The sequence below is a fragment of the Pseudorca crassidens genome, chromosome 10 (assembly GCF_039906515.1).
Source record: "Pseudorca crassidens isolate mPseCra1 chromosome 10, mPseCra1.hap1, whole genome shotgun sequence".
NCBI classification, from domain to species: domain Eukaryota; kingdom Metazoa; phylum Chordata; class Mammalia; order Artiodactyla; family Delphinidae; genus Pseudorca; species Pseudorca crassidens.
Genome location: NC_090305.1, coordinates 80,712,407 through 80,739,925, shown reverse-complemented (window position 1 = coordinate 80,739,925; position 27,519 = coordinate 80,712,407). Strand labels below are relative to the sequence as shown.

At 39.9% G+C, this 27,519-nt stretch overlaps 1 protein-coding gene across 2 annotated transcripts in view; it reads left to right on the top strand.

Moving 5' to 3' along the window:
- CADPS (calcium dependent secretion activator) overlaps positions 1 to 27,519 on the top strand; it is an 804,945-nt gene that overhangs the window by 249,611 nt on the left and 527,815 nt on the right. Inside the window, exon 3 of one of the 2 annotated variants that reach the window (XM_067755075.1) lies at positions 7,061 to 7,285. The exons of the other annotated variant lie outside the window; for it this stretch is intronic. The gene's annotated coding sequence lies outside the window, so the exon portion shown is untranslated. The remainder of the gene's footprint in view (positions 1 to 7,060; positions 7,286 to 27,519) is intronic. 2 annotated transcript variants of the gene reach the window in all.

Sequence of the window (27,519 nt, the reverse complement as noted above, 5' to 3'; positions counted from 1 at the left end):
TTTCTACTCCTGTTTCCCATAGAGGCTCCTCTCCCTCTTCTCTCCCTGCCAGAAAGAGATCTAGTATCATCTATTAAGTGGACATAGACTTTTGAGATCCAGAGTCCAAAAGGGAACTGTCCCTCTCCTTTCTTTTTTGCTGCTCGTGTTCCCAGAGGCAAGAGAGCAAGCCTTGTTACCTACTTGAGTGAGGGAAGGGAAAAGAAAAATGTATGGGAAAACCATGCAAATTAACATGTCTGTAGATGATTCTACCACAGCTCTATGCTCCTTGGGTTTCAATGCAGCAAGCAGGGTAGTCAAGTAGGGTTTTGACTACCTAAATGTTTGATATTATATAATCAAAGGAGGAGAATCATCTTATAATAGCATGTGTTTATAGATAATTAGAAGTTAGACATAAAAGGAAATTGCTGCTACAATGTTTGTATTTGAGAAGAATTGATTATGATGAGGTGTGAGAAAGGCTAGCCTGCAAGAAAGTAACACAAACCATCCAAGGCCTTTCCCTAGAGAGTCCGACTTGGCATCCAACAGCATGCAAGAGGAAAAGATAGAGGAAAAGATACAGTTGCAATAGCCATCACTCACTGGGCATTTACCATATGCCAGTAACTCTATAATATTATCATGTTTAAACTTCACAAAAAGGCAAAATGTGAGCTCCATGTGGGAAAGGATTTTGTTTCTTTCACTGTTACACCCCACAGCCATAAACAGTGCCTGGCACATTATAGGTGTTCCTTACGTATTTGTTAAAAGAATGAATAGATTGAATTGTCTCCATTTTATAGATTAAAAACAGATTTGGGGTGGGGGTGGTGATTACATAGTAAAAAAAAAAAAAATAGAATTTGGACCTAGATCAGTTTAGCACCAAAGATCCTACTCTTTCTAACCTAAACCCTGGGAATTGACCAAGAAAAATAATTCAAATTATGAAAATCAGAAATGCAAGAGGAGACATCTTTATAGAAGTAAAAAGAATTGTAAAGAAATAGTATTAAAAAAATCAAATCAGATAACCTAAGTGAAATGGACAAATTCCTAGAAAGATACAAACTACTGAAAAAGACTCACTCAAAAAGAAATGGAAAATTTGAATAGACACATAACAAGAGATTGAGTTAGTAACTGTAAAACTTCCTCAAAAAAGCAGCCCAGGCCAAGATGGCTTTACTGCTGGATTCTTTGAAAAATTTAAAAAAGAACCAATAACAATTCATCACAAATGCTTCCAAAAAATGGAAGAGGAGGAAACACTTTCCACCTGGTACAACCAGTGATATGAGACTATGTACCTAACTCCATAGAACCCACAATAGTTATTAACACAGTCTCCCAGCTACTCCAAATTCCAGGGAAACGAAAACTGAACTGAGCGTTTATGATCTGGATTATAGAGGATGCGGTGTCTCAACACAGAACATCCACTCAGACCCTTCACGACAGCCCAAGAGGGTGTAACTAAGACTGTAGAAATCGGAATATCAGGACTTGGATGGCTAGCGTGGCAGATTTTAGGTACCTGTTTGCCCCGCATCACAGGTGGTCTACTGTGATGTGTCATAAAGTGATCCTCCAGTGGATCTGTAATATAATTCTACAGCACCAAATAATGGTGCAGGCACAGCACGTTCCAAAGGAACTAAAGGGCTGTGGAGCATGGGAATCACATCCAAATTTAAATCATGCAGCCCTGGTGGTTCAAGGTAGAGACTCTTAAAAGCCTGCATTGGGGGGAGGAGATAGCCTGAGAGTGTTCAACGTGAGGGCCCCTGCTGCACCCCCCAGCTCTCCCTTCAGTGAAGGACTCATTGCCCCAGCTGCCAGGAGGGGCGGTCAGCACACAGCCTTCAGCTGTCAGTTCCTTCAAAGATAGCCTTGGCTATAGGGGTCATCTCCTTTTTCTGGGGTAGCCCCTATCCAAAGGCCAATATAAAAAGAGATGGCCCGGAGTATAACAACCTGGCCACCTTAGCGCTACCTGAGACACCTCATTAGGACCTTTCTGGCCCTGGAGCTCCTTGGACGTTTTGTGGAAGCTGTTGCTGGGCCTGCTTTGCGGCTCAGTTTCTCTTCTGCTTAATCCTGCTTTATTCCTCTCCCTTCCACAAGTGTTGATCACAAGGTTGCTCCTTAGATAAACCTCCTGCATGATGACTTCTGTCTCAACAACTACTTCCTGAGAACCCAATGCTTGACACTCCTTTAAAATTCTTGTCCCTGACACAGTCCCTGATCACTTTTGTATCATTTTTTGGTATCCTCTGTTGACGGTCATCTTTAATGTCTAACAAAACTCCCGGGATGGCATTTTCCCTGGGGGTGGGGGGAGAAATTTGCTTGACTTGGAGAAGTGTGAGGCATTAGAACTTCAATTTATTTGTTTCATTAGCTTGTTAGCTTCTCTTTCTTATACCTAGAGCATTGGAGGGGAGGAAAAAGCTTTCCACAAGCTTCTGAGAGTTCCTAGGTGGGTTGGAAAATTAAACTGACAAAGACAGATTGATGGGAGAAATGCAGACACGTTTATTTTATATAAGTTTTACATGGACATGGGAGCCTTCAAAATGAAATGAAGACCTGAAGAAACAGTTCAACCTGAGATCTTTCTGCTAGGTTTTATGAAGAGTGGACCATTGTGGAGAAATATGATAGGTCAGAGAGTAAGAAGTAAGTGGAGTAACCTGGGCGAAACTTAGCAAGACCTGTTCTGATTCTTCTCGGCATCCCTTTGTCTAAGGAGATAAGGATGCTCATTTCCTTCGGGGGTAGGGGGGCATCCCTCACAGAAGTGTTTTATGACCTACTTCAGGAGGGGGAAGGTCAGAGTGACCTTTCTACTGCTGCCATTTTCTCAAACTCCTTCATCTTATAATTCCATAGGCCAAGGTACCATATTTGGGGGTGGCATGTCCAGAACCCCATCAACATCAAGGTAACTTTATTCTTTCTCTTCAGAATCTTTATAGAATGAAGCATTCTCTGTCATTCACTTTCCCACAAGTGATTAAATTCACTTAAGCAGTTTTAACCCTGTTCTTCCCCTCCCCCAGCCCCCAGTTTGGTTTTTATGTCTTGATTCATCCAGAATACAACAGTTAATGGTTAGTAAGCACCTAGTTTGTGCACACTGCAGGAATGGGAAGTAGAAACAGCTAAGCCATCCAGAGGCTCTCAGTGCTTTGTGTCTACCACGTGGGCCTCACCACTCAGTCCCTCTGCCTGGTTCCAGTGGACAGTCGTGGCCTCTCTTTAGTCAGAAATACCTAAAATTAACAGACACCCCTATGGGAGCCCTGGACCAATGACTGAGTGATGGTAGTTGGTGTATAAAGTCACCAGTACCCACAGCTCTCAGTGGGATCCTTCTGAGGCACATTTTCTTTTCTTTTCTTTTTATTTTGTGAATATTTTTTAACATCTTTATTGGAGTATAATTGCTTTACAATGGTGTGTTAGTTTCTGCTTTACAACAAAATGAATCCGTTATATATATATATATATATATATATGTATATATTCCCATATCTCTTCCCTCTTGCGTCTCCCTCCCTCCCACCCTACGTATCCCACCCATCCAGGCGGTCACAAAGCACCGAGCTGATCTCCCTGTGCTATGCGGCTGCTTCCCACTAGCTATCTACCTTACGTTTGGTAGTGTATATATGTCTATGTGAGGCACATTTTCTACACCATTCCTCAGAGTTCCACAGCAGGACTCAACTCCAGGAGCTCTCTAGTGGTAGCTAGATGCTACCTACGTCATGACAACACAAGATGTCACTGCCTTCTCTTCCCTCTCTTGTTTCCTTGCTGCTCTACTGATTTCCTCACCCCCTAATAAACTACTGACACTCGAATCTTTGCTTCGAGATCTGTGTCTTAGGAAACAAAATTAAGGCATGTGTCATTCCCGAACATGAAGAATTTATAATCTATTAAATACTCAATTGACACACAACATAACATAAACATGCATGCAGATTTTCAATGTTCATCCAGGCTTTCTTTGAAATCAAATAAATAACAAATTAAAATTTCAGCTTAGCTCTTAGCTGTCTGTGGCTCCCACAGGGGGTTGTTAGCTAATCCCATCAAAGGCTGTCCTTGCTGAGAGGGCACAGCCCTCCTCCTGTTTCCTCCACCCTTTCCCAGCAGGGGCCATGCCACCATTAGCACCTCATTGATGGCAAATTCAGCAACTAGAGAAACAGAGAAAGGCTCCTTCTGGGAACCAAGGACACTGTTGCTGCTTTGGTCTCAGAATCAAAGAGAGGTTTCCATGTCAGAAGCTATGATTGAAATGATAAACCTTTCTTTGAAAGTTTAAGAAAAAGTCACTTTCAGGGCCAGTTCTTTCTGAATAGCCTGGAAGGAAACACACACACACACACACACACACACAAACACACGCACACACACACACACAGTAAGGAAGATGTTCATTGTCCAGAAATCTGGAGAGTAAGAAAAATAATAAAAAGAATACAATAATAGTTAACCTTTTCTGAGTATGTACAATGTACCTATCGCTCTGCTTACGTCAACCCTAAGCATTAGGCATTTTTATCCCCATTTTATAGATGAGAAAACTGAGCCTTAGAGAATGTAGTCACTTGCTCACATATTGAGGAAGAAAATAAATATAAGCTCCATGGAAATAGGGACTGTATCTTGTTCATGACTGTATCCTTTTAGCACATTGTTTAGTGCCTAATTAAACAGATCATTTAATAATTTCCTGAGGACCAAGTATTCAGTATCAGAGGAATCGTATAGGGTGGTGGCAGCAAAGTTTTTCCGTAAAAGGCCAGACAGTAAATATTTCAGGCTTTGCAGGCCATAAGGTCTCTTGGCCCTGCCATTGCAGTGGGAAAGCAGCCATAGACAACACATAAGCAAATGGGCATGGCTGTGCTTCAATGAACGTTTATTTACCAAGCTGGTAGAGGGCCGGATTTGGCCCACTGGCTCTAGTTTGCTGACTGCTCGTCCAGGACCTTGTTCCTCAAAAGTAGTGTATGTGGACTGGCAGCACAGGCACCACCTGGGCCAGAAATGCAGTGTGAGCCCCAGCCCAGGCCTGCTAAATTAGAATCTAAATTCTAAAATTAATAAGAGCCCCAGGGATTCATATGCTCATAACATTTGAGAAGCACCACTTGCATTGCGTTGACTATCAACCAGAATAATTATATGAGTTTTCAAATAAACTTTTATTTCCATTCAACATTGCCTGAGTGTAATTACAGCAGAAATTTGCTTGGTTTGATGTGACCAGGTCCACACTGTTTATTCTTCCTGATGAGTGGAGAGAGGAATGTGAAAAGCTGAGGAGGATACGTTTTAAGGACTACAAAATTGGAACAGTTCACCAAATCTGGACGGTCTAATTCAGTGCAATTCACAGGTCATCACACCATTCCACAAAACCAAGAAGCCCCCAACGCCTTCTTTTCCTTTCCTCCCACAAAATGGAAACAGCTTTTACTGAACTAGACCAATCAGCTCTGAATCTGATTGCTCAAAAGCATGTACAAATAATTTAGGTGTCTTTGCCATCACAGGTCATTAAATGCCCACAAAGTGCACAGCTGTTCCCATAAAGGTCACTCTCAGAGCCTTGAAAAAAACAGAATGCCTCTCTCCAAGGACTGAAATGCCTACTCGTTAAACTTACTGATCATTTTATGTTCTGTCAAAGATGAATCCATAGTAGAAAAGACAAAGGAGGGAGAGCGTGGACTTGAGAGTACTGTCCTAGTGCAAAAACAATTGGCAAACTCTTCCGTCTCTTAGCAACCACATGAGCCTGAGTGAGGCACTTGGGTCCTCAGAACCAGTGTTCTCCAGTGGAAAACAGGCATTCAGATCACCAGATTCTATTTTCTCAGTACCTGTAAACATTTTACTGGCTTATAACTTCTGACCCAGCAGTTATACTACTAGGAATATGTTCTATAAAATGTTCATATAAGTATGCAAAGGTTTATGCTGATGTATATTCATCCAGTGTTATTTTTTAGTAGTAAGTTTGGAAGCAATCTAAATGTTTAGCACTATGTGGGAAATATTCAGTAAATGTTCAAAAAATTGTGGGAGAGTTAACTATGTTATAATATGCAACAGTTTAAAGAGAAGTGGATCCATTTGCACTGACGTGAGAATATAACTGTGCTTCACTATTAATTGAAAAAATAAAATGCAAAACATTGCCATATTTCATTGATTTTAAAATGTGCATTTTTCACATTTTCACATCATTATGTCTTATAACGGATGGTGTCTTACAGTTGCTACTGGCCAGGCAACAGTCTTGATGGTGTTATATACAATAACGACAGATTGTATAATCAGTGGCATCTTAGATTTAATACAGTATGCAAAAAGAACGGCATACATATGTGAGTGGATGTGTTCATATATGTTTCCTTTACACTATGTGTGTGTGTATATATATATATATATATATATTTACAGTGTGTGTATATATATATACTTTGATATATATATATATATATATATATCAAAGCATTGAAAAATGCCTAGAAATATGCATACCAAATGAACAGCAGTCACTTTGAAGGAGGAGAAGTAAGCAAATAGGGCTGGGAGTGAGTTGAGAGAGGTAGATTTGCTTTTCAGATTTTATACTTTTTACATTTTTTGCATTGTATTCACAGTGAACACATTTTACTTTTCAAATCACAAAAAAAGTATGATAGGGGCTTCCCTGGTGGCGCAGTGGTTGAGAGTCCTCCTGCCGATGCAGGAGACACGGGTTCCTGCCCTGGTCCGGGAAGATCCCACATGCCACGGAGCAGCTAGGCCCGTGAGCCATGGCTGCTGAGCCTGCGCGTCCGGAGCCTGTGCTCCGCAACGGGAGAGGCCACAGTGGTGAGAGGCCCGCGTACCACACACACACACACACAAAAAGTATGATAATAATAATGTCTTCATTCTTATTTCACAATACTGGAGCGACGAATGTTATCATACCAAAGTAATTGCTGTAGAGCTCTGTGGCCATTCTGTTTTCCTTTCTCTTCTACAGAGACCAGGCATAAGAGACAGAAATTGAAGACATTAAGTACAGCCACCTCTTTTATTTTGCCTCGAGTGCAACATTTATTCTGTGCAAAAATGAGCGGGGATGGCCCGTGGCAACAGGAGAAGCCAAACTTTGGCTCACTGGGATGTCACTTCCGATCTCGAATGTGTCATGAGGCATTCATTCATGAGGCAAATCATCAAGGAAATGTCAAAACATCAGGAAATGGTGAGTAAATAGACTCAGATGCTTTGGTGCAAACTTGCTGAGAACAGAGGCTGTGGTTTCCATATGCCTCTATAGACTCCAGTGGTAGAAGTCCTCATGAATATTAATCACTTACACATTTCAGGGTCAATGATGGTGGCACAGCCAAGCATGCCAGGCCAACTGGTGAAGAAGGGCCTGGACTTTAGGTGGGAAGGACTGAAGGGAGGACAGTCCAGTTTGACAGTTCGAAGGCTTTCTCTGGGAGCCAGAGAAACAATGCCCAAAGCAGAGCCATTTTCTCAAAGAGGGACGTTCCATCACTTATGATAAAACTTAGGTCGGTGCTTTGCAAACTGTGTAGCATCCTGTTCCTTCCTATTGTGTAGGTAGGGGTGTACATCTCAGGACAGGGTCTATATGTTTAGCTACCTGGGACCTTGTGCTTCACTGTAACCAGGGCCAAGCCCACTATAACAGGCACCAGGCAAATTTTCTTTCTTCAGCAAAATTAACAGAGCAAACTTGCCTCTTTAGAAGTATGGGACTATTTCAAGTTTGCCCTTGAGGATCTGCAGGGTGAGTTAACCTCAAGTGATCTATAGACAGAGAAGTCCAAATGGAAACCTGGAGCCAAAAGACATGAGCAAAAAGTGGGTGCAGTTAATGAAACAAGACTGATGTGCATTGATAATTGCTGAAGCTAGGTGATGGGTGTATAGAGACTTTTTGCTCTACTTTTATATATGTTTGATTTTTCCATAATTAAAGGTTAAATAAAGGAAAAATAACTGCGGGCCTCCTGAACAGGAGTGCTGAATTTGTATATCAGCAGGGGGGGCTAATATGTCAGCCACATTCCTCTCATTATATTCTCAATTTCCTTACCTGAAAAAATGGAGGTAATATCAACTCACTGGGTTGTGACAGTTAAAGGAAGAAATGAATGTAAAATTCCCAGCACTGAGCCAGAAAGTGTGCTGCCATTATTAAAATAAAATACGATAAAAATACATCTAAAATACCAATGATTGACAATGACTGTATTTTAATGATGGAAACATTTTTACTTGCTTTCTTTTATTTTCCCCATTTTCTATGTTGAGCATGTATAGAATTACAATTAGGAACAAGTGAAATAATATGTTCTTGAAATTAATGTTGGTTCATCTCTTCCCATACGCAAAGGCATCTGAAAAACTTGGACTACAAAACATTCAAGAACGTTCCTAATATTGTAATTTCAATTCCTCCCTGTCTGAAGTTTAAAGACTTTTTCAAAAATAACTTTGGTTTAAAACTCCTTAAAGAACAATGAAAAAAAAAAAACCCTGAATTATAACATACCCACCTCTTTCTACCTATTGGTTCCAAAAGGCATTTAAGTTAGCTGCTGGCTATTCCTGTGTAAAAATAGTTCGTGATTTTACTTGACAAGTGATGGGTTACATAGCTCACCCTGCAGTTCCCCAGGGAAAAGCATGAAATATTCTACTACTGTCAAAGAAGCCAGATTGCTGTTGGGTTTTTTGTCTAAAACGTATGTACCATATGCCTGTTGCTTCCGCTTTTATTTGGAACATAAAATAAATAGAAGACTGACTTCCAGGAGTTATCCATGTTGCTGCTGTTATGAAATGGTCTTATACACTGTATCAGTTATCAGTTTGCCATGGTGATGCTACATAACTAGGTGAAATTGACATAGCAACATCACTTCCCTGAGAGTAGTAGAATATTTCATGTTTTCCCCTGGGGTAACTGCAAGGTCAGTTACTGTAACCCTCAAACTATCTATAGACAGAGAAAATTCAGATGGAAACTCAGCAGCCTACAATAATAAGCATTGATTTAACTCCTGAGTCTGCAGGGTACCGTCGATCAGGCTGGGCTTGGCTGATCTGAGTTGGACTCAATCTCATTCACATGTCTAAGGTCAGCTGACTGTGGGCTACTTCAGGGTAGCCTTGGCTGAAACAAAGGGGCCAGGGGCTCTGCTCTGCTCCAAATGATTTTTGTCCTCCAGGCTATCCTAGGCATGGTCTCCGGATTGGAGAAGAGCAAGCACAAGCAAAAATGCCCAAGTGCTTTTTATTCCCTCATCATTTTTTTCAAAATACGTCTTATATTTCCCCCTTTTTTTTTTTCAAGTGCCTTTTTAAGCATCTGTTGTGTCCTGTCTGCTAACATCCCCATGGCTAAAGCAAGTACCTAAGACAGCCCAGGCTCAAGGGTGAGGAAGTAGATTCTGCCTCTTTGGTGAAAGGAATTGCAGTCAAGTGGCAAAAGTTGAGGCTACAAGAGAGGGTTAAAAAAATTGAGGCCAATAACGCAATCAACGTGCCATATAAAATTACATAATAAGAACTAGCATTTCTCTGTGATGTTGTGTGTTTGGCAAAACATTGTTATGCATCTTCTAATATCTAAGTACATCCCTAAGGACTGAAGAGGGTTAATTCTTTTAGGAAGGCACTATAAGTTGTTTCAATGTTGAAATTTATTTTTACTTCTAGCATCTTATCCTTTGGTTTGCACATATATGCTATGATAGTTTGAAGTTAAATTTTAGAGGTCAGTGAGTAAAATTGCGTCTTTGGTTTTGGCACATGCAGTTTGTGGTTGCCTGATAAACACCCATTCACCTTTCAAAACCCACTTATTACATCACCTCCTCTAGGAAGCCTCTCTGGTCCCTCCAGATAAAATTAATCATGCCCTCCTCTAATCTATCTTTGTGCCTGTGCTTGAGCCCGCTTTCACCCTTATCTATTGGTTTGAGCTGTGATCTGTCTCTCTACGAGCCTGAGCCCATTGAGGGTCACAGGTTTTGGGATCAGGCTACCAGAGTTCAAAAACCTGGGCTACCATTTTTTCCATGTGGGACCTTGGACAGCTTGGACAACTTATACAACTGGGGCTAGCGTGCCTCCTTTTAATCATCTGTATGATGGGAATAATAATTGTACTTGTTTAAAAGTGATATTGAAAGAATTAAATGAGTATTATACATTTAGTAAAATATCTGACATGGGCTACTAAATAATATTAGCTGTTATTAATTATAGTCTTCTTATCCTTAGTGCTATTTAGTTGATTTTATACCACCTTGGGAGTAAAGTTACAACACTGGGTCTCGACTGGCAAAGTACCCCTAGGTCCTTTTTGTTTTGTTTCGTTTTTCAAATATTTATTTATTTATTCGGCTGCATCAGGTCTTAGTTGGGGCATATGGGATCTTCGTTGTGGCATGCATGTGGGATCTAGTTCCCAGACCAGGGATCGAACCCAGGCCCCCTGCATTGGGAGCACGGAGTCTTAGCCACTGGACCACCAGGAAAGTACCCCCTAGATCCTTGAATCCTAAAAGGGTCTTTACAATTCTACTGTTCAGATCGAAAGTACAAATGATATTGTAATCAGCACCTGAAGGAGAAGGGGGCAGAAAATTAATAGCTGGGCCAAGGGACAAGCCTCTCGAGCCCACCTGGTTCTGACCCTGGTAGGTAATTCCATGAAGATAAAGAAAATAAAATACAGGAGGATCAAAATATACTCCATTAATATTCATCTTTATAGATCTCATTTCTAGATATTGTTTTTCTGTTCCTCTGAGCAGAAGTTTCTTTTCAGTCATTTCAATAAGCTCTGTTTGCCAAAAACCAAGTAATAAGATGAGGTAGGGACAGTGGGAAATCAAATGAAATGGCATAACCCATCCCTGAGGCTAGAAGAAGCAATGAAATAGAATTACAAAAGCCACCCCTAGGTCCAGAATTTGAATGTCACATTTACTTTGAGATGTCTCATCTTCAAAATGGGTGAGCTGAGGATTAGAGGAATGGAACAGATGGCATCTTGATAAATTAATACTCTGGAAATGAGGGAGGAGACACATTGTCTACAAAATGCAGAAAGCATGAATAAAGCATATGGTATATTTTGATGCATCTGAAGATTAATTTAAATGTTTATGTCATTGTCATTGTTATAGCATATTTGGGGGGAGAATGAATCTTAACAAATGGAAAAATACACTTTAGCATTTATTCACTGTGTCATAATGCTACCAAGTAGTAAATTGAAAAGATGTACTTGGTATATAAATAAAAAACATGCTATTGCTTGTCAAAGAAAGTAACTTTGTAGAATCATGTAATTGGGATTTTCAGTAGGTAAAATGTATACATAATAAAAGTAAAAAACACAAATAGTACAAAAGGATCTACAGTGAAAACTGTCTCCCTCCTAACTCTAATTCTCCATTCTTCAAGGAAAACACTATTACCAGTTTCTTCCTTTCTTTTCTTATATATGCTTATATATTCTAAAAACTGTATTACTGCTGAGAGAATTAAAGCTTTTTTTAAATTTATACCTTCCTTTTGCATACATTAAAAAAACCCTAAAACGAAAGCCATGTAGCTTAGAGAATTTACATGCCCAATTTACATTTGGGCCAGTTGTATAGTGAATCAGGATTAGTTTGGTTTCAAGTAACCAAAAGAAAGCTGTTAGACACACAGACGCAGAAAACAAACTTACGGTTAGCGAAGAGGAAAGGTAGGGGGAACGGAAAAATTGGGAATTGGGATTGACATACGCACACTGTTTCCTACAATACTGACTTGAATTCAATAGTACAATAATTCAGATTTTGGTCACTTTCCAACTGCTTTCAGAATCATTCCCAGCAAACACATGGTGATAGCTTTATATTTTTCTCCCTTTCAGGAAATCCATTATTGGAATGCTTCTTAGCCACTAAAACTAGCAATTAAATTTTTCCATCACCCAGATAGCATAAACATACACACTAAAGCCTATCAGAAATAAGAAAGATGAAAGGATACAGATGACTTTTATCAAATTTGGGAAATAACAGGTGAGACTCAGAAGAAGTAAACTGGTAGGTAATACAAGGCAAAATGTCTCTTCCTTAAGTGTACATTTCAAGTGACATTTAAGACTGCTATTTACAATCAAAAAGCAATTCACTAACGTTGAAAATGTATTGCTTTTAACCTCAACACTGCAGCAGATTCAGGCAGGAATAGAGATCACCTAGTCTAGTGATCTGGATGTGTGACAGAGCAGACCACTGGGAAGAGAATTAACTCAGGTGCTAGATTAAAGTGCAAATTGCTGGGCATGACCAAGAGCTAATGAGCTAACGATATGCAGGTGGGATCTGAGAACCCGAATATTAATTAGCTCAACTGGTGATGCTTATGAAGGCTACACTTGAAAAAATGTTGATAATCTAACTCCGTTTTATAAACAGGACCGTAGAAGTGCAGAAAGGGGAAATGACTTGTCGGGAAATGGCAGAGCTGGGGCTATACCCATGTGTCTTGATTGCCCTACTCTTAATCTCATCTCTTGCTTTCTACCCATCTGTACATCCATTTCCACAGGGTCACTGAGAATGAATCTGGCTGACCAGACTGTCCAAGCTGGTGTGACATGCTATTAGAAAGATATCGGTGGGGAAATTACCATATCAATGGGCTTTAACTGTCCCTGAGAGGATTCATTTTCCTGACTGTACAAAGCATCCATCTGGTTTAATGATGAGTTAGTTGGTTCTTAAACAAAAGGGTTCAAGACAAGGAATGGTATTTCTCTTGGTCAAAAAGCCATATATTTCAAAGATACAAGATGGGACCCATTCAAATTCAGGGTACACTGTACCTGAAATGGGTCCACCTCATGGTACGGTTGATTCCTTTTGTGTTCTCTACAATAAAAGTGAAGAGAGACTGAGAAAACTTAAGTTAAAGCCTAGATTATATTTTTCCTGGCTACCTTAGGCCTATTTCACCATACATAAAACTGTACCTGGACAATTTATTTGACCTGACATTTCAAACTGGAATTAAGCAGCCTCCACAATCTTTTAATTGTGGAGGATGTGATTTTCTCTTCCTTCCCTCTACTGTGACTGATTCAACTTTGTATCCTCTGCATCCAGTGTAACGCCTAGTACATAATATCATGGCATTATATGGAGGTATATGTCACAGTTCTAAAGAGAAAGGGCCACTGGTGCACTGGTGTTTAACAACTGGTTCCCTGGGAGAAAAAAGTCCCCCTGATTTGTAGCTTTTGCCTATTTCCCTGGTGTAAATAGCCAACCATCGCCAATTTCAGTCTACCTATGTGATGTCATTGAATGCAGAGTTGCAAAAAGATATGCCGTAACACACCATTACACAGTATTTCCACCGTAGAGATTTAATATACAAAAATGACTTCAAGAGCAGGGATAAAGTAGAATGTACTAAAATAATTAGGAAGTGATGAGTTAGAGTTTTTATTACCTTTGTTTTATTGCAATTTATTTAGTCAAAAGTTTGTGTAATTTAATTTTTAGTAATGGCTGCATTTAGCAACGGGTGCTCAACATTGCTGAATATTTAACAGTTGGCTCTTATGAACCGATAGGATTTGACTTCAGTTGCCACTGGAAAAGGCTCTTGGATCCACAAGATTAGGGTTTGTGTCCTCACTCCTTCAACTACTAACTCTGAGACTGAGCAAATCTACTTCACCTGCTTATGCCTCACTTTCCTTATCTGTATAATGGAATAATAGCAGTAAGTACGTCATAGGTGGTGTGAAGAATAGGTGAGAAAGTACCTGTAAAATTAGTGAAATTTTGTAAGAGTTCAACTAACATTAGCTTTTAGTAATAATGATAATAATAATAATAATTATTATAATACATGCTGACTCAATGGTGAATGGATGGATGCATGGATGGACAGATACTTTTCAAGCAGGAGTAAAAAAAAGGCTTTTGGGCTTCCCTGGTGGCGCAGTGGTTGAGAGTCCGCCTGCCGATGCAGGGGACACGGGTTCGTTCTCTGGTCCGGGAAGATCCCACATGCCACGGAGCGGCTGGGACCGTGAGCCATGGCCACTGAGCCTGCGCGTCCGGAGCCTGTGCTCCGCAACAGCAGAGGCCACAACAGTGAGAGGCCCGCGTACCGCAAAAAAAAAAAAAAAAAAAAAAGGCTTTTGAGTGCAAAAATTACATATAAATAAAACTGAGCTGTGTTCACCCATAAAATGTCTCTGAGGAGGAAATGAAATCCTCCACTCTGAACTGCTGGGTGGATTTAATCAGCTCCTCTGCTTTCTGTGGAGCAATAGGCCTACTATTATATACTAAGAGACACAACATGACTGCTATCAATAGTGTCAGCAGCCACTGACAGAGCACGAAAAGAAGCCCCTGTTATTCACTCTTAACCTTCCCTGGGAGCACAAGTGTTAAATCCCGTCCTTCAGACCTCATTTCTGCGTGTCTAGGGCCTCTTCTCCTCAGAAAAGGGCTGTCTGTCTTTTTCAACATCACACCTCAGCTAACATCAAGAGGCATTGTTTTCCCTCCAGCTACTGCCTTCTCTCCCAAGACCACCTGAGGAAATGTCTCTCTCGGCTCACAGTGGATTGATCCCAGCACGCTGAACAGCACCTGTGCAATTTTCTCTCACTCAGGTGGAAAGTCTGAGCTATTAAGAACTGTGTTTCCTCTCACACTGAGTAAAGCTCTTTTCCTTCTGAATAACCTCTTTCTCCTTGCTCCAGTTAAAGCTTTAGTTTACCCTCATACGCTAAGAGAGAGGAGAAAAGAGGGGCCTGACAACTGCGGTTTCTGGATTGTCCATGCAATACCGTCTCAGAAAAACCAGAAGTGGAGGCCCTGTTACCATAAAACTCAGCTTTTCTAAATCATTCAAGCAAATCCCCAAGTGGTGGTGCAACAGCAGTGAAAATAGGCGACCTGCAAAGAGACCTTTGACAAAAGCCGGCATCAGTTAGTTAGGTTGAGAATATTGACCTCCTCACTCAAAGTCCAGAGCTTTTTTGCGTTGACTCATGCTGCCTTTGGGTGGGGGAGGGGCGGGAGTTTGTGAGGAATTTCTTGACATATAAATAATGCCCTTGATTTTTGCATCTTTCAAAAGTTAGACACTGGGCTTCCCTGGTGGCACAGTGGTTAAGAATCTGCCTGCCAATGCAGGGGACACTGGTTCGATCCCTGGTCCGGGAAGATCCCACATGCTGCAGAGCAACTAAAACCATAGGCCACGACTACTGAGCCCGTGTGCCACAATTACGGAAGCCCACGCGCCTAGAGCCCTTGCTCCGCAACAAGAGAAGCCACCGCAATGAGACGCCCACGCACCACAACAAAGGGTAGACCCCGCTCCCCGCAACTAGAGAAAGCCCGCATGCAGCAACGGAGACCCAATGCAGCCAAAGATAAATATATAAAATAAATTTATTAATAAAAAAAGTTAAACACTGAGAGTATCTATGTGTTTGCCTGAGGACCCAAATCTAGTTCTGCTGTTCTAAACACTTTAAAACAAAGAAGACATTTTTAAGTATCTATAACAGGACTGGTAAACAAAGAAAAAGTTCCATCAGAGGACAATAATAGAATGTGGAGATTTGAAATAGAAGGAACATCTTTAACCAGAAAAGGTTACCTACTAAAGCCCTAGAGCAAGCCCCACACTTAATGGTGATGCACTCCTCTTAAAATCAAGGAAAACCCCCTCATATCCACTCTAACTTCTTCTGTTATCCTAGAGATTGCAGGAATTTGGAGTAAGACAAGAAAAAGAAAACAAAATTATAAAGTTTAGAGAGGAAGAAATGGAACTGTCATTGACAAATGATAAAACTCAAAAAGCTCAAAATCATCTTCAAATTATTAGAATGAATGATAGGAGAGTTTAAGAAAGGTAATTGGATATAAAATCAGTACAAAAAATAACTCTATACAGCTGCATCAAAGATTTAGAAAATTGATTTTAAAAGTCTTCATTTATAACATTTTTATGACACTGGGGAATAAAGCTAAAAAAATTGCTACCATGTGAACAGATAGGAATATTCTACTCTGGAAGTAAGTCAAGTCTCTCCAAAATTACCTGTAAGTTAAATACTATTCCAACCTGAATTCTTTATTAAAATAATTTGATATTTGAAAGCAAAAATCTCTATCAGGAAACAGAACTAGAAACTCCTACGATGGCAGTGAAGGCACTAGGAGAACGAGCTTTGGAGTCAGAACAAACCTGATGTGTGTTCTGGGGCCAGTTACTTCAATTCTCTGAGTCTCTCTTTTCTTGTTCATAAATTGGGGGAAATAGTAACTACTTGTAGATTTGGGGGTTGGGAGAACATCATGAAATCATGAATATAAAGTGCTAGTCTAGTGCTTTGTTATAATGAGTACTTAAAATAATACCTGTTATAGTATTAATAATACATTATCACTACCGTGAATTGACCCCTATGTTGCACCCATCATTCTATGCACATAGTTTCGTTTAATCCTCCCAACAACCATGCAATTGCTTGAAGGGCCAGGCTAAGCACTTTTCATGGTATGTGTGCTAGGAAACACATGGTGTGTGTACAGGAACAAGAGGACACATTCCAATTTGAAGAAACATTAATAAAGATGTTGTTTACAAAGAGGAAGATAAGCCTGAAGCAACCGGGGGAAGGAAGGGTCACGAGAACATGGAGAGAACTCTATGAAGAGAGTCAACTAAGGGAAGCTATGGCCTGAGGGGCAACCTAGAAGGGAGGGACCTGGAGAAATCAGTATCCCGACCTCATGCTCCTCTTGCACTCAGGTCTCCTGCTGTTCTCCCACCGGTCAAGCAGAATCCACAGGGTGTGGGAGCCCGTTGAAGTAGTCCATATGGTCAGCATACCAGGCACAGAATGGGGTAGAAAGGGATGAAGAGAAGATTTGAGTGGAAGTGGTTCTGTCTTGCACACACAACTGATTATATAATCTTTGCAACAGCCCCAAGGAATGTGGACTACTATTATCCCACTTCACATGAGGAAACTGGAGCCTTGAGAGATTGGCAGCTGGCATGTGATGGAGACGGGGTTCTGGGTCTAGACAGTCCCAGTCCTGAGCCGTGTAGCTCACCGGTAGAGTGAAGCTCGTGGCTCCCTCAGAGGTGAAGAGATTGTCTTAGATCAGGTGAAAAGCTGGACCAATGTCAAAAGAAAGGGCTAGCATTTCCCAGTTCTGCCTGGTTCCAAATGCCACATTCCACCCATAATGCCTTATGTGTGCCCATGACATGGCAACCCATGAGAGGCAAAGACTTGGGACTTTTCCTCATAATAACAAGGCAGAGAAACGAAGACACCTATAGTACCAGTTGAGGTTCTCAACTGGTTATCACCTGAGGCGAGAGGGCAGCCATCCTTAGAAAGGAACAGTCTTCATGGAATGAACAGTGACATGGAAAAGAGCCAGGAGTGGGCCAATATTTGCTAACCTGCATTTTGCAAACCCCCAGGAGTCACTGGAGGTATTCTGAGGGTTACATTGTTAGAGATGTTGGGGTATCTGCATTCATTTTGATTTTTTTTAACATCTTTATTGGAGTATAATTATAATATCAAATAATGAGGTGCAGTTTTTTTCCATTAAAGAAACAACAGAAAGCAGAATACGCTGAGGACTTGCAGCTCTTATCATTAGCACTTTTAAGTTTACGTGGTCACTTTTCACTCAGCTAAACGCTGTTGACCAACTTAGGGGCTTTAAAGTTACATAGCTTTGTTTGGTTTTTTATTATTGTTGTTCACATATTTTGCTTAATTTATACTCTTACTAGATGGAATAAAGATAGGAAGCAGGAGGAAAGCAAGACATTAATGATCATGCAAATGATAGCAAATCTACAATCTTTCCCAATTTTTGGTACCTTTCTAGATTCATACCTTGACTCATCTGATCAGAATTTTTTAAACCACACATGTCAGGATGACTCTATTGCCTTAACGTGCCTCGCTCAATAAAAAACTTCAGTGGTGATTAGAGTCAACTTGGCTTTTGATTTATTGGAGATAATAATGACTACCCATATGATGGTTTGTTTGCAGAAAAACGTTGCAAATAGAAGCCCTGAAGTTTTTCACTAACTTGCCATTTGGAAACAAAACAGAAAAGCATTAAAAATAAACCAGTTAATTTTAAAGTGAAAAATCCAAGCCTTCCAAGCAATGGAGTCATGAAGCCATTTTTAAAAATCTATTTTTGATGCTGTAACACCTGTTAAATCCCGATCTCTATTTTAATAACCGTTCAGTCCTCAAACGAAAGAAGATATGATGTTCTTTTAAAATGCATTTTTCTTCCAGAATTGATTCAAAGTAGATTAACCAGTGTCTGCCCTCTTAAAGGAGAAAAGTTGCATTTCTTTTCACATATAAAGTGATTGCTAATGATGATCATTTAAAAATTTATTATATAATACAGATCTAAATTAAAAAATAAAATCACTTCTTCATGATATTCCATGAAAGAAATAATGAAGTTATTTATTAACCTGACAAGGGGATTCATGAAGCATCCCTGTGTGTAGTAGACATTTTTTACTTTTTTCCGGTCAGCATCATTTCCTCTTCTTCTGGCAACTTTGCCTGGAATCTCCTTTGAGAACTACTGCCTCCCAGTCCCAGTCCCATATGGTTTAGGTGACACTGACCTGACTCCCTGCCTTATTGATGGGCACCTTGACCCAGACCAAGAAAATCAGAATGTACAATGCCCCTTGCCAGTGATTGGTTCAGAACTAGGCCATGACCCAAACTGGGCTAATGACTTTTATTTGAACCAGTAGCATAAAGAAGCTCTCTTTTGGCTGGAGCCACTGAGTTGGAAGGAACGAAGACTAGAATTATCTCATCATTGCACGAGAAGAAAGCAACACAGAAAAAAGCAGAGCCAAGTGATGGATGGAGACAGATTGCTGATGACGTTTGAGCCCCTGGACCCAGCTGTTACTGTACTCAGTAGGCTTTTCACTCCTAGATTTCTCAGTTATATCGAACAATAACTTGATAGATGAACTTGAGCAAATCACTTTATTTCTCTGGACTTCAATGTCCTCATCAATAAAACAAAGGCGTTGGACTAGATGACTGCCTAAGATCTCTTTCAAATCTTACATATTTTGATACTGTGGCTGACCATGTATTAGTGACTCCTTTGATATAATTCTTGAATAGACCCAATTTTAATTGACAAAATAAAGGGTGCTGACCATCTCTGCCCTCTTCATGGATAAAAAAGGTAACTCATACAGTAGTCATAATTGTAGGGGTCTTGAGGGGTCATCTAGTCCTTCTTCTGAGTCTCTGATCTAAACTGAAAATATACAAAAACTGGTTTATACATGGTATCTTCATTTTGATGGGGCTCAAGGGCAAAAGTCTAAGTTAACTTAATCAAAGATATCATTCACAACCCGTGTCATGATCCTAAGTATTCCTGCCCCCATTTTGATGAATAAATCTGGCCGGCATCCATTTTGGTTTCACATGCATTTGATGAAATTCTCCTTGTACAATTTAGCAAATGCAATGAATAAACCCTTTTATATAATCTCACATAGTTTAATAATTCTTTGATAGACAGCATCCGTATCCCCTGCTAATTATTTTCCCCGTAAGGCAGGGTATTATACTTCCCAGAAGATGTTTTACAGGTAGGAACGCTTTTGAAAATATATAATATTTTGAACTTTTGAGATAAGAGATCTGTCGTGCAACTAGTCCTTTTTATTACCAGGGTGTCATTCAAAATAAAATAATACGTTTAGACATGTTGCCACAATTTACTTGCTATTACTCAAATCTTACCCTCTAATTAGAAGGAGAAATATGAAGCCTCATCAGTACATAATTTAACAAACTCAATGTCATGAAATTACCATATTTTATTCTTGCCTAGCACCAAAATTTGTGGGCATGGAGGAAAAATGTTCACTTCTAAAATGCAAGATATGACTTATAACAAAAGAACGCTCGAGAGGTGAGAGTACAGGTTCAGGCTAATCAAAGGTTTTGGATGAGTTCCAAAAGGCAGACTGTAAAATATGACTCAATCTCCTTACCCCATCTGCTCTGGGATGCAGGAGAAAAAGATACGAAGTCATTTAGGGAGAGAGAGAAAACTCTGAAAACCAGAACTTTTTAAAACACTGTTAGAAATGATAATGAAGCAATGGAGATGCTAGGAAGAATTCTCCAGGGAATTAGAGTTTCACCTCCAGGGAGAAAAACACATACCTGTGAAAGTGGCATTGCAGTCCCCACACTGGAATCCAAGTGTACTTTGCTCTATCATCCCTCTATCCACCATCTACTTATTATACCCATACTAGGGTGGGTCAGAGGCTTTACGAGACAACCCTAAAATTATATTAGTGAACCTTCTACTTGGTCATTTCATCGTGTGGTTCCACCTTCCTCTAGGCCCTCAGGGTCCTCTTCGCTCAGCCACCAGCAGGAAAAAGAGGATATAGGAAAAGCACACCCACATCTTAACTACTTTGAATTAGAAATGACACAAGTCGTTTCTCTACACATTCTATTGGCCAGAACTCACTTGTACGTCTACATCCAAGTGAAACTGAGGCAGGGAGGTATAATCTAACTGCATATCAAGAGGAGAAGGGAAAGGTTTTGGTGAACATGTCATAGTCTCTGCCACACTCCCTCCCTCCCTCTCTTCCTTGCTTTCTCCATCCCTCTCTCATCTTTGCAGAAGTAATATTGCAGAACAGTTAGGAATGCAGAGTTAAATATGCCCTCCAGTCAGACTACCAGGATTCAGATCCACGTTCTGCTTTCAGTAACTATGTGATCTTGAGAAATTATGTAGGCTTTCTGTGTTTACTCTTCTGTAAAACAAGAATAAATGAAAGTACTTACTCATAGCATCCTTGTGAATATCAAATAAATTAATGTCTGTAAAAAACGTAGAATGTGCCTGGCACTTAGTTACTTCTCAGTATCTCATATTAGTCAGACTTCCAGCTTGCAATAGAAAAAAAAAAAAATCTTGATGACTTAAGCAAAAGAGAAGTTATGAGAGGACCAGGCAGGCTGCAGAAACAGGCTTAGAAAGCAAGCCCAAACCAAGCAACTTCTGGAGGGCCAGGCATCCTGGAACCAGAGCGGTTCTCCCAGTAGGAACAGGTCCATTCATATATCCACAGGCCACCTCTGCTGTGAAGATGATGATTTCCTTCAGATCCACCACACCCTACAGCACTTACTCAACTCAACTTCCAAGGGCTGTAAAGGACTGACCGATCGGCCACGCTGAAGTCAAATGTCTGCTCCTGAACTTGCCAGAATGGAAGTGGAGGGAATTTGGCCCCAGTTGCTTTCCAGTTCCCAAGAATGCACACAATGACACATTTCTAAGAGGAGAAAAGAAGTTTTAATAGTTATAGTACCTTCCCAAGAGGGGATGCTGGACAATCAAATAAATAAATAAATAAATATTCATTGTAAGACCCATCTCCACATCCACCCATCCACCCATCCATCTACCTACTCAGTTAAATACCCAGCCATCCACCCGTCCAGCCAACCACCTACCCAGACATCCATTTACCCACCCATCTACCCATCCAGTCATCCATCCATCAGCTCAGCCTGGCAGCCAGCCATTTATCCATCTATCCACACATAGATACATATATATTTGACAAACACACATCACCAGATTTCAGTCATGTTCTTTATATCCAAGGGGCTGTAAAAAATGAGTCTTTCAGCGGAAGCTTTTATGGACCTAATTTTCCCCAAGGCTTATGTCTCCCTGAGCAGTAGATGAATAATATTGCAGACTGAAAAGACTTGACTTGAAAGAATTAGGGCCCCTGCCTAAATGCTTAACATAGTATAAAAGAGTGACTCTAGTCTCAGGGTGAATGGAATCTTATGTTTCATAAGGCAGGACATTTGCTACAATGGCAGGAGAAAATGGCCTCGGTCACATCTTAAATGCAGGATGCATCTAAAACAAGAATGTCACTTTCAAGTTCAGAGCCCAAATTCACATTAATGTGAATTCATAAATTCACGTTAACGGCAAACAGTGTTTATGAATTCTATTTACACTTCCCTTTACAGAAACGGATTAGAGTTGCCATTGATACCAAGCTTCTGTTCTACCTGAGACGTATTTAGTGATTTGAGCAGAGTTCACGGCTTTCTTCTGGAACTAACAACCTCATTTAATTTGCAGTTTCTATGTCAGAACTGACGTACTCAAAATAAAAGAAAAAATTACATTATTTTCTTCAGTGAAATTCTAAATTAGCCCTTGGGGTCTCCAACTATGACAGCCCGCACAAAAGATGCTGTATTTCAAGGGAGCTCATAATCTTGGCGTTTTAATGCCATGTTTTTGAGGAATTAAAATTCACTCACCAAAATGTGCCGTGATGCAACTGTAATAGACACCTTGTTTTGTCTGCCTCCCACACATTAATGGTTGGGTGCAGGGCACCATATGCTAAGATATCTACATACATCAGATCGTTTAGCCCTCTCAACAACCCATGACGTAGGCTTTATTGCTTCCATTTTATACATGGGGAAGCTGAGACTTGCAACATCAAGTAGCCTTCCCAGCTTCACATACGTATAAATGATGAAACCAGAAGTCAAACCCAGTTGTCTGATTCTAGAACCCAGGTTCAACCACCACATAGCCTTGCAGATCCATTTACCTGTCTCACTCATTCAGATTGGCTCATTGGCAGCCATGCTTGGTATATGTGACCTCACCATCTTGATTACCACTGTTCAGGTTAGATGCCTCACCCGAGAAGGACTGACTGGGGTAATTCTGGAAATCTGGAATTGAGATCAAGAGACTGCTGCTTAGTCTGTGTTAACTTTAAAAGGTGGAAGAGATATAATCTGGGAAGGATTGGGTGGACATATTCTCCACATGATGTGGGGCTTAGGAGCAGGAAAACTTGGATGGCAGAGGGCAGAAGAATGAAGAAGATAAGCCAAGAGAAGTTTTGATATTTCTTTTTTTTTTTTTTTTTGCATGTAATATGGAATACTTTTATTCACATGGAAATGGAAAAAAACTAGGAATAAATATTAAGTAATTAAAACTTGCAATTTTTAATTACAAATAAAAATTTAATGGTAGCATCAAGGAAGATAGGATATCAATGAAAATGTTTTGAACCAGTGATACTTTGTTTCTTTCCACTAATTCTCCAAATACTACTTTCCTTTTCTTTTTTTCCTTTTCGGGTTTACTTTTTTTTTTTTTTTAAACAGATCTTTATTGGAGTATAATTGCTTCACAATACTGTGTTAGTTTCTGTTGTACAACAAAGTGAATCAGCCATATGCATACATATGTCCCCATATCCCCTCCCTCTTGAGCCTCCCTCCCACCCTCCCTATCCCACCCCTCTAGGTCATCGCAAAGCACCGAGCTGATCTCCCTGTGCTATGCGGCTCGGCTGCTTCCGACTACCTATCTATTTTACATTCAGTAGTGTATATGTGTCGATGCTACTCTTACTTCCCCCCACCTTCCCCCTGCCCCACCACCCCGTGTCCTCAAGTTCATTCTCTATGTCTGTCTCTTTATTCCTGCCCTGCCACTAGGTTTATCGGTACCATTTTTTTTTTTTTTTAGATTCCATATATATGTGTTAGCATACGGTATTTGGTTTTCTCTTTCTGACTTACTTCACTCTGTATGACGGACCATCCACCTCACTACAGATAACTCAGTTTCGTTTCTTTTTATGGCTGAGTAATATTCCATTGTATATATGTGCCATCTGTTGATGGACATTTAGGTTGTTTCCATGTCCTGGCTATTGTAAATAGCGCTGCAATGAACATTGTTTTACATCTATCTTTTTGAATTATGGTTTTCTCAGGGTATATGCCCAGTAGTGGGATTGCTGGGTCATATGGTAGCTCTATTTTTAGTTTTCTAAGGAACCTCCATACTGTTCTCCATAGTGGTTGTATCAATTTACATTCCCACCAACAGTGCAGGAGGGTTCCCTTTTCACCACACCCTGTCCAGCATTTATTGTTTCTGGATTTTTTGATAATGGCCATTCTGACCAGTGTGAGCTGATACCTCATTGTAGTTTTGATTTGCATTTCTCTAATAATTAGTGATGTTGAGCATATTTTCATGTACCTCTTGGCCATCTGTATGTCTTCTTTGGTGAAATGTCTATTTAGGTCTTCTGCCCATTTTTTAATTGGATTGTTTGTTTTTTTAATACCGAGCTCTATGAGCTGTTTGTATATTTTGGAGAATAATACTTTGTCCATTGTTTCATTTGCAAATATTTTCTCCCATTCTGAGGGTTGTCTTTTCATCTTGTTTATGGTTTCCTTTGCTGTGCAAAAGCTTTGAAGTTTAATTAGGTCCCGTTTGTTTATTTTTGTTTTTATTTCCATTACTCTAGGAGGTGAGTCAAAAAACATCTTGCTGTGGTTTATGTCAAAGAGTGTTTTTCCTTTGTTTTCCTCTAAGAGTTTTATAATGTCTGGTCTTACATTTAGGTCTTTAATCCATTTGGAGTTTATTTTTGTGTATGGTGTTAAGTAGTGTTCTAATTTCATTCTTTTACATGTAGCTGTCCAGTTTTCCCAGCACCACTTATTGAAGAGGCTGTCTTTTCTCCATTGTATGTTCTTGCCTCCTGTGTCGTAAATTAGGTGACCATATGTGTGTGGGCTTATCTCTGGGCTTTCTATCCTGTACCATTGATCTATATTTCTGTTTTTGTGCCAGTACTGTACTGTCTTGATTACTGTAGCTTTTTGGTATAGTTTGAAGTCAGGGAGTCTGATTCCTCCAGCTCCACTTTTTTCCCTCAAGACTGCTTTGGCTATTCAGGGTCTTTTGTGTCTCCATCCAAATTTTAAGATTTTTTGTTCTAGTTCTGTTAAAAAATGCCATTGGTAATTTGATAGGGATTGCATTGAATCTGTAGGTTGCTTTGGGTAGTATAGTCATTGCCACAATATTGATTCTTCCAGTCCAAGAATATGGTATATTTCTCCATGTGTTTATGTCATCTTGATTTCTTTTATCAGTGTTTTATAGTTTTCTGAGTACAAGTCTTTTGCCTCCTTAGGTCGGTTTTTCGTAGGTATTCTATTCTTTTTGTTGCAATGGTAAATGGGATTGTTTCCTTAATTTCTCTTTTTGATTTTTTGTTGTTAGTGTATAGGAATGCCAGAGATTTCTGTGCATTAATTTTGTATCCTGCAACTTTGCCAAATTCGTTGATTAGCTCTAGTAGTTTTCTGGTGGCATCTTTAGGATTTTCTATGTATCATGTCATCTGCAAACAGGGACAGTTTTTCTTCTTTTCCAATCTGTATTCCTTTTATTTCTTTTTCTTCTCTGATTGACATGGCTAGGACTTCCAAAACTAAGTTGAATAAGAGTGGCAAGGGTGGACATCCTTGTCTTGTTCCTGATCTTAGTGGAAAGGCTTTCAGTTTTTCACCATTGAATATGATGTTTGCTGTGGGTTTGTCACATCTGGCCTTTATTATGTTGAGGTAGGTTCCCTCTGTGCCCATTTTCTGGAGTGTTTTTTATCATAAATGGGTGTTGAATTTTGTCAAAAGCTTTTTCTACATCTATTGAGATGATCATGTGGTTTTTATTCCTTAATTTGTTAATATGGTGTAGCACACTAATTGATTTGCATATACTGAAGAATTCTTGCATCCCTGGGGTTATTTCTTAAACCATTTTCGAATTTGTTTAAATAGCATTTGGTGAAACAAGGATTTAATGGCAGCCTCAATAGTAACAGCAATGCTGGAGACACCCCTTCCCAGATTTTTTAAAAATACAATTATTTCAGTACTTAAGAAAATCTGTAGAATCTGATACATTAGACAATACTACTGAAACCTGTATCTGTTATTTGCTTCACTATTATGCTTGTAACTGACATTTTTTAGCACTTCACTTAATTCATGTTAGCATTCCCAAAGGCACCCTATTTGTAGGTTATTATTCTCAATAAAGCACTGGTACTTAACTCATTGTTTTCTCTTAGGGTCCCCTCTTAATGTGCCTTTTTCTTTATTACAAAACTTCTAAATGGCTTCCTAATCTTTATAAATTATGTTTAAATAATATATGTTTAAATATTATAAGCATTATGTCAACCAAATACTACCCATGTTCTTTTTGGCTTTTCAGGAGTTCAAATCTCTCTTAAGCCCAGTTGCATTTCTTCCTTGGAGTTTTGGGATTTGCCCCCTTATCTATACAATGCACTTCCCAGTGTGCTTAAGATAGCTGGAATTGCTATCTGTTATTTGCAACCCCGAGTGTCCTGATCCAGTAAGAATTAGGGGAGGAGCCCAGTATTTATCAAATGTTTACTACCTGCTAGGATATTAACATAAGTTTACTAATTTAATTCTCATGACAACTCTGGGACTATCAAATGCAAAACATTTAAGTGATTTGAAGTAGTCAGGATTATGGCTGTGGTCTCCTGAACTCCAGAGCCCCAAGCACTTTCTCCTACATCATGCCGTAAACTACCTCAGAAGTAACGGGAAAAAAAGAAAAACCTCAGAAACTCAGAAATGTTACTCAAAAGCTAAACGTCAACATTTGTGAATTATGAGGGTACAAAGAAAATATGATGACAGCCGCTTGCTTCTGAAATACATCCCTGCCCCCTCTAAAGCATTAATTAGTAAGTGCCTATTAGTAAAAGCCTACACAGTTACTGTCATAAATTGTTCAAAGCAAGAACGAAGAACTAGGCCCATCCTTCTGAGAAATGTAGGCAATGAGCAAGAAATAAACAAAAAATGAAGAAAAGAAGACACAACTATGGGCAAAACTACAATGTACATAAAGTTGTACAGTTACATTTGTGCTTACTTTACGTTAGCTCTTTGCCCGTAAGAAAGAGACTCAGACAAAATTATGGCAAGAAAGTTAATGGCCAGTCAGTAGACAGGGACCTCAAGCAGAAACCCGGGTGTGAATGGGCCTCAGAAAGACAAGAGGGGAAGCCAGAGCATCTCAAGAGACCTCGGCAGGACTTGGGCAGATCTTCCCACCAATGCTCAATACAGAAGGTGACTTGACTACTCGTCCCACCTTTGTGTATTTTTGCTTCTCTCACTGCTGACTAGCTTCCTTGCCCACTTGTCTGTTTCTCTCTACCTCATCACTTCTGTTACTCATGGCTTCTGCTCTCTTGTGACTTCCGTGTACTTATAGCTTCTCCTACATACTTAGTTTCATCATGGCCCCGGTTCCTCTACCTGGTACCTTTCAACTTCACCCAGGACAATTACAGCCTGGTGGGCTCCATGCTTCCCTGTTCAAAGTCCTGGAGTTAGAT